The following is a 12743-nucleotide window of genomic DNA, read 5'->3' on the forward strand; positions in this document are numbered from 1 at the left end:
TTTTGCTACTTCTTGTGGGTTGTAATTGTTAATGCAGTAGCTTTTCTAAACTATGTTTGTAAAGATTGTATTATTTGTAGTCAGTGAATTCTCTGTCAGTTAGCTTAGTTCTTAGATAGTGATTTCACAGAGATTTCCTTAAATGCCACAAAAATAAAAATAGTTATCCTAGTCTGCTGATTGGCTCTTTGTTGGTGTATATCTTAAGTGCTTAGCTGGGCCACTTGTATCTCTGCCTTAGCCATGTCCTACTTCTGTAGAGCTTAAAACTAAGGCACAGATGGATGCTTAGGGTCTTCTCACATTTTTTCTGAGCATAGGTCCAGCCCTGGGCATATGTCTGGCCTCCTACATCCCCTGGTATTTGCAGGAGCTTTCCAGAACACTCTTTTTCTCATGCATCTGCTTCCCCAGCCTTTTCCTTCCCAAGCTTTTTAGTCTGTCTGCTGCTTGCTCCATCTATTATCCCTTCCCTCAGGTGGCTGTGGCTAGTATATTTACCTTTAAGTGCTTTCAACAAATATCTTGAAAAAAGCCACTCTAGCTCTGAGAAAGTTCCAAGGTGAGCAAAATAAAGTCAGGGTCCTAAGCCATCCCTTAGGGAGCTACCAGACAGGCCAAAATATATAACCATAGTTTTCTGAGGTCAAGATTTATACTGCCTCTTTTGCAGCAGCAAGCCACATCAGTAATGTATTCTGCCATCTCCAAGGCCACCACTAAGCTGGGGAATAGGGGATGGCAGAGAGGGAAGCTGAAATGTTGTAGCACCCTCTTACCAAAATTTAGTAGCCTCTTTTTAACTAAGCAGTTCTCTGGTTTTTGTAGTTGGTGTAAGTTTATTTAAATTAGATTCTAGAATTTGAAAATGTTTATTATAGTTTCTTCCTGCTTAATTATTGCTTTCATGGAGGTATGAAGCTCCCTACGCCACCATTTTTGGTGATATCACCAATGATAGGTATTTTTTATTGCCACCAATTATTCTTTCTAGCTTTGAATATTACAAATGGGAACTTATCAGTGAAGTGATGGTAGTTTACATGTGTTTATTGACAACTGTAGTGCCGGAAATTCTGCATTTCCTTAAGATATAAAAACCAGATTTAGGGGAAGATGGAGTCAGTATATTTTTCCTACTCCCCCAAGTAAGTAAAAGTAAAGTCCATGGATATTATGAAACAAATACTAAACTATCGTGAAAGATTCGGAGTAGAAGGCAGATTGACTAGGGTCCAAAAGACCGAAGGAACAACATGATGGTGAGTTTTATGGGTTTTCTTTTTACCTTATGTAACCCAAATTGGAGCTGAAGAAGCTGGCAACCCAGAAATGACATTGGAACAGATAAAAAGCCACAGATAGAAGACATCCCTTTCTAGCCAAAGGACAGAAAAGAGCCTAGGAAGGCAGAAAACTTGAGAAAACAACTGCTCTCTTCCAGTCAAACACGGCAGAAAACACTATGGGTCTACTTAGCCCAAAAAGGCCATGTCAGGAATCTAGATTTCTGGCCTCATCAAGCTATCACAAAATACCCAAACAGCACCCTTCCAGGGTGGTGTCAGAGAAGGCTAAGTGGGGAGTTGGGATTTTAATCCCTAAAAGACACTTCTGTCCCTGAGGTGTCAGTGGAGACCATATGGAAAACCTGGACTTCTACCTCCACTAAGTGGTAATAAGGTACCTCTTCCCCTCCCCATGTGGATACGTTCAGAGGAAGCCTAGTGGAGAGTCTGGACTTTCACCTAGCATTAATGTGGCCATGCCCTGTGTTGTCATTGGAGGTCACATGGGGAAAAGCAATGAGGCACTTTTATCCAAGGCAGCTAGGGTGCCTTGACCAAATGCATAGACAAAATGGTGAGCCTGAATCCCCATTTCCACCTAGTAGTGCCATGGGACACCTCCCTAACTCAAGTGTCAGTGGAAACTAAATGGAGAACCTTGACTTATATTCCCACCTGGCAATAATGAGGAGGCACTCCTCCTTCTTTATTATTCCCTGCCAAAACTGTGTTATAGTAAGCCTGCTGCAACAGCAGATCTAAATGCAAACCAGAGTCTCTTCACAAAATTCCCCAAATATCTAGGTTTCAGTTGAAAATCAACCATCAGACCAAGAACAAGGAAACTATCAACTTGAATGAAAAAAGGCATTCAATGGATGCTGTCATTATGATGTCTCAGGAAACAATTACAAACATGACTGAAACAAATGAAAAAAGTCTCAGCAAAGAAATTAAAGATACAAAGGAGAATCAAATGAAAATTATACAAATGAATAATAGAGAAATGAAGAAAACTAAATACATCAGCTCAACAACAAAGTAGAAGAGAAAGAGGAAATAATACATAAGCTTGAGATATAAAAATAGAATAGAAACTACCCAGTCTGGGAGAAAACTGACTGAAAAAATAAATAAATAAACAGAATCTCAGGGGCCTGTGGGACAATAATGAAAGTTCTAATACTTGTATAATTGGAAACTTGGAAGGAAAGAGGAAAGATGGAAGGCATCAAAAAGTACTCAGGTAAATAATGGCCGATAATGTTCCAGTATGGCAAATGGCTTATATGTATAGATTCAAGAAGCTTAGTGAACATGAAACAGGATAAACCCAAAATAGATTTTCATGAAAATACATTATAGTAAAACTTATGAAAACTAATTTTTTTTTTTTTGAGACAGAGTTGCTCTGTCACCCAGTTTGGTGTGCAGTGGCATGACCTTGGCTCACTGCAACCTCTGTCTCCCGAGTTCAAGTTATCCTCCCACCTCAGACTTCCGAATAGCTGGAACTACAGGCATGCACCACCACACTTGGCTAATTTTTTGTCTTTTTTAGTAGAGATGGGATTTTGCTCTGTTGGCCAGGCTGGTCTTAAACTTCTGGCCTCAAGTGATCCACCTGCCACAGCCTGCCAAAGAGCTAGGATTACAAGCATGAGCCACTGCACCTGGCCTAACAAATTATTGAAAGCAGCAAGAGAGAAATGACACCTTACTTATAGGGGAAAAACAGTTTAAATGACAGTGGATTTCACATCAGAAATCATGGAAGCCAGAAGGAAGTTGCACATTTTTAAGGGCCAAAAAAAAAAAAAAAAATCAATGCAAAATTTTATAACTAGTGAAAATGAATATTCTGTTTTTGCAACTGAGCCTTACTCTGCCACCCAGGCTAGTGGGCAGTGGTGTGATCATGGGTCACTGCAGCCTTGACCTCCCAGGCTCAAGTGATCCTCCCACCTCAGCCTCCTATGTAGCTGGGACAACAGGCATGTACCATCATGCCCGTCTAATTTTTGTATTTTCTGTAGAGATGGGGTTTTGCCACATTGTCCAGGCTGGTCTTGAACTCCTGAGCTCAACTGATCTCAACTTGACCTCCCAAAGTGCTGGTATTACAGGTGTGAGCCACTGCATCTGGCCCAAAAATATTCTTTAGGAATGAAGGGGAAGTGATAATATTCTCAGATTAAATAAAACATATTTGTCAGAAGCAGAACTACCCTAAAAGGAAGACTTAAGGAAATTCTCTAAAGAGAATGGAAATGATAAAAGAAGAAATCTTGGAATATCAGAAAAGAAGAATGGAAAGAATAGAAATATATATACAGTACACTTTCCATCTCCTCTTGAATTGTCTCAAATGTATGACAGTGGAAGCAAAAATTAGAACACTATCTGATATGATTCTAAATATATAGAGAGGAATTTTTAAGATAATTATATTATAAATAGGGGAGGGAAAAGGGATGTAAAAGGCAGGAGGATTTGTAGACTTCATTCAGGCTTATAAAATGCTGACACCAGTACACCGTGATACACACACACACACACACACACACAAACACACACACACACTATACTGTCTAGAGAAACCACTGAAAGACCTATACAAAAAGATACACTTAAAAACACTTTAATCAAAATAAAATTGTAAAAAGTAAGCCACAGGAAGGCATGACAAGAAAAAAGAAATGACAGAATGAACAAACAGAAACAATAACATGGGGAATTAAGCTCTCACATATATAATTATCTTAAATGTAAATGATCTTAATATACTAGTTAAATGAAAAAAATAAGCAGAGTGGATACAAAATACATGCTGTTTGCAAGAATTGCACTTTAGTTACAATGAAATAGAGAAGTTGAAAGTAAAAACGATGGAAAGAGAAGCATTACGAAAGCATAAATGAAGCAGGAGTGGCCATATCATATAGTAACAGATAAAATAGACTTCAGAGGAAATTTATTTGGGCAAGATGGCTGATGATGCAGCCAGGTAGAACAGCTGCCACCAGGGAAACCAGGCCAACTGGTGCATTCCTAGCAGATACCCAGAGGGAAGGCACTGAGAGTGGGCAGAGGGAAGACACAGAAGCTGGCTGAAGTGGGAGGAAGCTGGGAACCCTGCATGGGGCTACCATGCACTGGGACTTCTTTCTGACTCCTAACAACTACAGGGGAATGGATGAATTGAACTTTCAAGGGGCAAACTTCTTTTGCCATGGGCCTCTGGAATCCTGGCATGAGGAGACCCCCACACCACGATGGACACTTGAATGGACAGGGAGAGCAGTTTAGAAAAGTGGTAGGAGCAGCATGTCAGTCAGTGGTGGAGTTCAGAGGGTTTGATGCAGGAGCATCTGTACTGGAGCAGAGCCAGGGATGCTTATCCCACTTAGGCTTGACTTGCTCTCATAGTAGACTTTAGTCCTAGGGGAACTAGTGGACCTGAACTTTACAGGAAGGTCTTACCCATCATACAGTCCAGTCCTATCTGAGCACCCCTTGGTCTTCTGGCCTCTCTTAGGGCCCCAGAGTGGCCACATCTGTTTGCAATGCAGTCTTGCTAGCCTGGGGTTCCACATCATAGCTCCTGAGCTGTTGGACTACACCTGACTGCTGGTGAGCTACAGCAGGCTGGCCCCCGAGGACATGTACCACCTCACCCACTCCACCTCCACCATACAGCTTCCCCTGGGCCCAGGGCCACTCCCCACATTGCCTTGACAGCACATGTATGCATGGGGCCAATCTTGCCTTCTTCCCTGCCTGGTCAGCACATATATGCACTGAACCCTGCTTTGCCACTGCTGCCAGCAGGAGTTCACTACAACACTCCACCCCTGCTGTACCACCATTGCAGTTGAAGCCTTGGCAGGCACAAAAGCAGGCAGTTCCGCCCCTGCAAGTGAAACTAGGCACAGAAACTAGCAGGCCCTCCCCTGCCCTGAGCAGCTATCCAGTGCCCTACCAGGGGCACCCACCAGTGCCCTGCCCCCATGCTAACGCCACTAGCGGGACCATGCACACAGTCACAGTAAGGCTCATAGGGTTCTCTGCCCTCCTGAGCCTCCACCACCGTTGTGAGTGCCTGTATGGAGGTGGGCACCCTGGCACCTGCTAGCATGCTGCTGCAGCAAACAAGCATGAACCCCACTGTGCTGCCACTGCCACCACTGCTGGCACAAACAAAAATGAATCCCAGTGCCACCACCCTATTAAACACTTTAGCTGTTACCACCCATTAGAATGTAGTGACTAGCTGTCCAGGAGCACCTCAGCCCTTCTAGCACAGCAGGTTCATAACTTCAAGGAGCCAAAGAACAAAGCAGAGGCTTGGTAGCAGTCCTCCAGAGTTAGCACATGCAGTCCAGGAGTCCTAAGCTGAGGCTTGGCCCCCTAAAATCTTCTAGAAATGAACCCAGTCAAGTGAGCCCACCTTTTGCCACAATCAAACCCCAAGGTCATCAAATAGAATAAATTTTTAAAAACAAAGGACAGTGACTTCAAAAATTGAAGGAACAGCAGATGATAAAGTTGAGAACCAGCACAAGAACTATGACAGCTTGTAAAGCCAGTGTCTTCTTTCCTCCTAATGACAGTACTAGTTCTTCAGCAAGGGTTCTTAACCAGGCTACGATGGCTGAAATCACAGAAATAGAATATAGAATATGGATAGAAATGAAGATAATTTCTCCTTCTTTTCAGTCCTCTGGATTCAAGACACAACAATATTGAAATTAGGACAATTAATAACCATACAATGGCCTCCAAAGGGTCACATGTTTCTTACTTTAAATCAAAAGCTAGAAATCATTAAGCTTAGCCAGAAAGACATGCTGAAAGCTGAAAAAGGCCAAAAGCCAGGGTTCTTGCACCAAACAGCCCAAGTTGTGAATGTGAAGGAAAAGTTATTGAAGGAAATTAAAAATACTACTCTAGTGAAAACACAAACGGTAAGAAAGCAAAATATTCCTATTGTTGATAAAAGTTCCTAACTCTCTTCAATTATTTGAAGGCTGAGAGAGGTGAGGAAGCTGTAGAAGAAAAGTGTGAAGCTACTTGAGGTTGGTTAATGAGTTTTAAGGAAAGGAGTCATCTTCATAACACAGAAGTGCAAGGTGAAACAACAAGTCCTGATATAGAAGCTGCACAAGTTATCTAGAAGATCTAGCTAAGATAATTGATGAAGGTAGCTACACTGAAGGACAAATTTTTCAATGTAGATGAAGCAGCTTTCTATTGGAAGAAGCTGCTACCTAAAATTTTCATAATTTGAAAGGAAAAGTCAATGTCTGCCTTCAAAGTTTCAAAGGACAGCCTAACTTTTGTTAGGGGTTAATTCAGCTGGTGATATTAACATGAAGCCAATGTTCATTTACCATTCCAAAAATCCTAGGGCCCTTAAGAATTATGATAAATCTATTCTGCCTGTTCTCTATAAATAGAACAAAAAAGCCTAGAAGACAGTATGTCTGCTCACAGCATGGTTTACTAAATATTTTAAGGCCACTGTAGAGATGCGCTGTGCAGAAGAAACGGTTTCTTTCAATATATTACTGCTCATTGACAATACACCTAGTCATCCAGGAACTATTATGGAGATCTACATGGAGACAAATGTTTTCATGGTCACTAACATAACATTCATTCTGCAGCCCATGGATCAAGGAGTAATTTTGACTTTCAGGTCTTATTATTTAGGAAATACATTTTGTATGATCATAGTTCCATAGATAGTCATTCCTCCAGGGAATATGGACCAAGTAAATAAACTGGGAATGATTCTGTATACTAGATGACATTAAGAATATTCATGATTTATGGAAGGAGGTCAAAATATCAGCATTAAAGGGAGTTTAGAAAGAGTTCATTCCAGCTCTCAGCAGTGACTTTGATGAGTTCAATACTTCATTGGAGGATTTAACTGCAGATATGGTGAAATAGCAAGAGAACTAGAAATGGAAGTGGTGCCTAAAGATGTGACTGAATTGCTGCAATCTCATGATAAAACTTGAATGGATGAGCAGTTGCTTCTTATGGATGAGCAAATAAAATGATTTATTTGATGGAATTTACTCCTAGTGAAGATGCTGTGAACATTGTTGAAATGATAGCAAAAGATTTATAATATTACATAAACTTAGTTGATAAACCAGTGTTAGGGTTTGAGAGGATTGACTCCAATTTTGAAAGAAGTTCTGCTGTGGGTAAAATGCTTCAAACAGCATCGCATCCTACAGAGAAATCTTTCATGAAAGGATGAGTCCATCAATGTGGCAAACTTCATTGTTATCATATTTTAAGAAATTGCCACAGCCACCCAACCTTCAACCACCAGTACCCTCAGCAGCCAGCAGCCATCAGCATTGAGGAAAGACTCTCCACCAGCAAAAAAATTACTTCATGCTGAAAGCTTAGATGATTGTTTGCATTTTTTAGTAATAAAGCATTTTTAATAAAGGTATATGCAGTTTTTAGACATAACGTTGTACACTTAATAGACTACAGTATAGTGTAAGCATAATTACATGCCAAAAAAATGTGTGACTGGCTTTATTATGATACTCACTTTATTGCAATAATTGCTTTATTGCAGTGTCCTGGCACTGAACCCACATTATCTCCAAGGTTTGGCTGTAATTTAATTCATAATTTGTGACTTCAAAATCTTACTCAATTAGTATTAGAAGTCCTAGCCATAGCATTAAGGCAAGAAAAATAAATAAGACGGATGGAAAAGGAAGGAAAAAAAAACTGTCTCTATTTGCAGATGACGTGATTATTTATGTAGGAAAAAATCTCAAGGAATCTAGAAAAACAGAGAACAAAAACAGAAAATAGGTGAGTTCAACACAATCATAGGACACAGTGTCAACATACAGAAATCACTTGTGTTTTATATACTAGCAATGAACATACAGACATTGAAATAAAAATATATCATTCATAATTACTCAAATACTTAAATGGAAATGTAGCAAAACATGTGTAAGATGTGCTGACAACTAGAAAATGCTGCTAAATTAAAGATCTAAATGAATGGAGAGGTGCATTGCATGTTTCTGGATTGGAAGAATCAACATAGTAAAAATGTTGGCCCTTCACAAATTGTTATGCAATTACAATGCATTTTCTATCAAAATCCCAGGCAGATTTTTTTGGAGATGTAGTCAATATTATTCTAAAATGTATATGTAAAGGCAATGGAGGTAGAATAGCTAAGACAATTTGACAAAGAAGTATAAAATAGGAGGAACCACTATACTCAATTTCAAGACATTTATATGGCTATGGTAATAAAGTCTGTGTGATAGTGGTAGAGGGACAGATACACAGCTCCATAGAATAGAATAGAGAACCCAGAAGCCATCCCACACAGATACACCTGATTATTATTAGGTGTATTATTACAGAAGTAATTAAATGGAGGAAGGATAGTCTTTTCAACAAATGATGCTGAGCAATCCATTGCCCCCTCCCCTCAAAATTAACCTTGACCTACACTTCTTACTCTATACTAAATGGATCATAAATTTAAATGTAAAGTGTTCAAAATATAAATCTTTTAGAAGAAAACTTAGAAAAAATTTCAAGTAAGTCACTTGATACTAAAAGTATGATTCATAAAAGGAAAAGTTGATAAATTAGACCTCAATAAAATCAAAAACCTTTCCTCTATGGAAGCTACAGACTGGGAGAAAATACTACAAATCACATATCCAGTAACAAACTAGTATCTAGAAGATATGTAGAACTCAACACTTAATAGTAAAAACAAATTTAGTTAAAAATAGGCAAAAGACATAAACATTTTACTGAAGAAAACATACAGATGAAAAATAAGCATATGAAAAGGTATACAGATATCGAGGCCATCTCACCCTCTCACCTTGCAGCACTTTTTGCTACTGTTGCCACTGCCCCACTCCTGTAGTTGTCTCCACTTGATCTGCTCTCATACTAGGGTTGGGGAGGGGAAGGGAGTTGGGCAGGGAGAGGAGAAGGCCTCAACTGAGATAGTTGAGAGGAGGAAGGAAGCAGTGGCACAACAGGCATAGCAGCGCAGGTAGCCTGGTTCCTGGGAGTGTCAATGTGGTGGGGTGGTTGGGGCAGATCCTGTGGGGTCTGGGTAGGGGAAGGAGTCATTGGCTCAGCCATAGTGGACAATGAGAAACTGGGCAGCCAATGGCTCAAGAATTTTAAGAACAAAGTCCACAACTTGGAGATTATGAGAAGACAGCAAAATGAAATTTTAGTTGAATTTAGGAAGAATAAAAGATGAACATCTCTTAAGGAGAAGGAATGTACTGCATGAAGATACCTGTGAAGACTCTGATATAAATGATGATTATAGAGTGTAAAATACCTCTCTAGCAGCTATTGTTCAAAATGCTTCAAGTGATAACCAAGAAATTAAATTAAATGCAGTTCAGTCTGCTGGGAAACTTTGTCCAGTGATTGAAATCTACCAATTTATAGCAATAAAACCTGGAATACTGCCTGTTTTAGTCCATCGTCTTGAAAGAGATGACAATTCTTCCTTACATTTTGAAGCTGTGTGGGCTTTGACAAACATTGCATCTAGAACCTCTGAACAAGCTCAAGCAGTAGTTTCGTCCAATGCTGTGCTACCTTTCCTGTGGCTCCTCCATTCACTTTATCAGAATATTGTGAGCAAGCAGTGTAGGCTTTGGGAACTATCGTAGGTGATGGTTCTCCCAATGTAGAGATTATGTCATAAGTCTTGGAGTTGTGAAACCTTTATTTTCCTTCAAAACATTTTTTTTTCTGTGATAGGGGCTCACCCAGGCTGGAATGCAGTGGTGCAAACACAGCTTGCTGCACCCTCAACCTCTGGGGCTCAAGTAATCATCCTGCCTCAGCCTCCCCAATAGCGGGGACCACAAGTGTGTGCCACCACACCCAGCTAAATGTTTAAATTTTTTTTGTAGAGACAGGGCCTCACTATGTTTCCTAGGCAGCCCTCTAACTCCTGGGCTCAAGCAGTCCTTCTGCCTTGGCCTCCCAAAGTACATTCCAGGCATGAGCCGTCATGCCCAGCCTGGGTTATGGTCAATTTATGTCACCACAAAGACCCGCCACCACCAATGGAAACCATACAGTAAATACTTCCAGCTCTTTGTGTTTTAATTCATTGTACAGTTGTAAATATATTAGTAGATACAGACTGGGCCCTCTCTTACCTTACTGGTGCTGCCAATGAACAAATGCAGATGGTAATAGATGCTGGAATAGTTTTTCATTTGGTTCCTCTGCTCAGCCACAAAGAAGTTTAGACTGCTGCCCTTCAAGGTGTGAACAACATTGCTACTGGAATTGAAGAGCAAACAGAACTAGTTTTGAATTACAATGCTCTTTCACACTGCTGGGTAATCCTGACAAATCCCAAAGAGAAAATAAAAAGGCAGTATGGTTTCTCTGTAACATCACTGCAGGTAATCAGCAGCAGATACCAGTAGTAATTGATGCCAATATTGTGCCAAGAATAATAAACCTTTTGGATAAGGGGGATATTGGCTCTCAGAAGTTGCTTGGGCCATAAGCAACCTAACAATTCGTGGAAGGAAAGCTCAAGTGGCTTACCTTATCCAATAAAATGTTATCCCACCTTTTCGCAATTTGCTGACTGTAAAAGATACACAAGTTGTACATGTAATACTGGTGGATACAGTAAGTAAATATATTAAAAACAGCTAAAAATGAGGCAGAATCCATAGTCAATCTTACAGAAAAATGTGGAGGACTGGAGATAATTGAACAACCTCAAAATCATGAAAATGGAGACATCTACAAATTGGCCTATGAGATCATTGCTCAGTTCTCTTCAAATGATATTGATGAAGATCTTAGCCTTGATCCAGAGGCAATTCAAAGTGAAACATTTGGTTTCAGTTTATCTGCCAGTATACCAATAAAGGGTTCCAGTTTTAGAAAAAAATTGTGGACATTTGGAATCACAGAAAATGCCCAAATGAGGTCAAGATGGTGAATGGGTATGAGTGAGAATGAGTGGCAAAATGTAATGAAAACTTCACATGAATGCTTATTTAGTCTGTTCATAGTAAAAAGGGCTACAGGTCACAGATCTTCAGTGCCTGAGAAAGACATTGACTTACTCTATATAAATTGAGGAGAAAGTGTAGTACTATTATCTTCAAGCCTTGTAAGCATAAAAGAGAATTGGATGCCCATATAAGTAAAAGGAAAATGAGTCTAGGCCTTGCTGTGAAGCCATGTGTGAGTGGAAAATGTTGAATGAATGTCTGGCTCAGTGATGGACAGTCAGGATCTTCTTGAAAATCTAGGGCTCTTCACTCATGGATTAGACTCCTAGTCCTGGAGTGACTATGTACAGGAGTGTGGTAGTGGTGCAGTATGTGAACACATGCCAACTTGATTTGCCTTCAGAAAGCTGATAACCTAGTAAATCATCAGAATGAGATCGTGAGTGTTAATATACACTAGACATAAAAACAAATACTGGATCAGCAGCAGACATTGGTTTACCCTGTAGCCTATGTTTTCTATTTCGCCTTTCCCTTCTTTCTGCCCACCCCCAAGTTTTTATTTACTTTACCTAGTATGGTTTTCTTTTTAGTTGATTCTCAAGTCAGAAAACATTTCAGGAAGGTTTTTCTGTGCATTTTCCCTGGATGAATGTTTGATGCCATGAAAGGCTTTCCTTATTATCAGAACTAATTTGTGTAGATCTTTGCTTGAAAAAAATCATAACTTTTTCTCAAAAGAGACTGTGCTGCTGTACACAAGTTGCCATAATATAAAACAGCAAAATGTGCTTAAAAGGCCATGCGTTTCACTTTCAGAGAGAACATAAAGATCTTTGCATGAGGTAAATCTATAGCATAGTTCATTTTCAGATTTCGTTGGGTCCTGCAGAAAAGAAGAAGAAAAAAGTTTCAGTTGTGGTAGAATACCATGCTGTATTTAAACGTTACTTGTTTTCAAACTTTGTTTTCTTTGAAAATTATGTGGAAACTTCTAAAATGGAATTTGGCACATATGTACTGCTTCATAAAGGCTGATCAAGTGATTTTTATAAATTGTATAATACCTTAGTTTTGATGTTATGTACAGTAAATGTGACATAATTTGCATAGTAAGAACTCTTTATAAGGAGGCTCATTTTAGGAAATCCTGTGCCTTCCCCATTGAGCACAAGTAATGTGTGAACCACAGTTGGCTATAAGAAATATATCACATTAATCACCATTAGCGTCTATATCTACTTTGTATTTTTTTTTCCCATTTATTTATTTTATTGTATTTTAGGTTTTGGGGTACATGTGAAGAACATGCAAAATTGTTGCATAGGAACACACCTGGCAGTGTGATTTGCTGCCTTCCTCCCGATCACCTACATCTGGCATTTCTCCCCCTGCTATCCCCCCCCAGCTCCCC

At 39.7% G+C, this 12743-nt stretch overlaps 1 protein-coding gene and 1 pseudogene across 2 annotated transcripts in view; both read left to right on the plus strand.

Moving 5' to 3' along the window:
• MTMR8 (myotubularin related protein 8) overlaps positions 1–12743 on the plus strand; it is a 142505-nt gene that overhangs the window by 82134 nt on the left and 47628 nt on the right. The gene's annotated exons all lie outside the window — the stretch shown is intronic.
• On the plus strand, positions 7543–12359 carry LOC108291702 (annotated as a pseudogene).

This window comes from Cebus imitator, unplaced genomic scaffold (genome assembly GCF_001604975.1).
Source record: "Cebus imitator isolate Cc_AM_T3 unplaced genomic scaffold, Cebus_imitator-1.0 Scaffold463, whole genome shotgun sequence".
Taxonomy (NCBI): Eukaryota; Metazoa; Chordata; class Mammalia; order Primates; family Cebidae; genus Cebus; species Cebus imitator.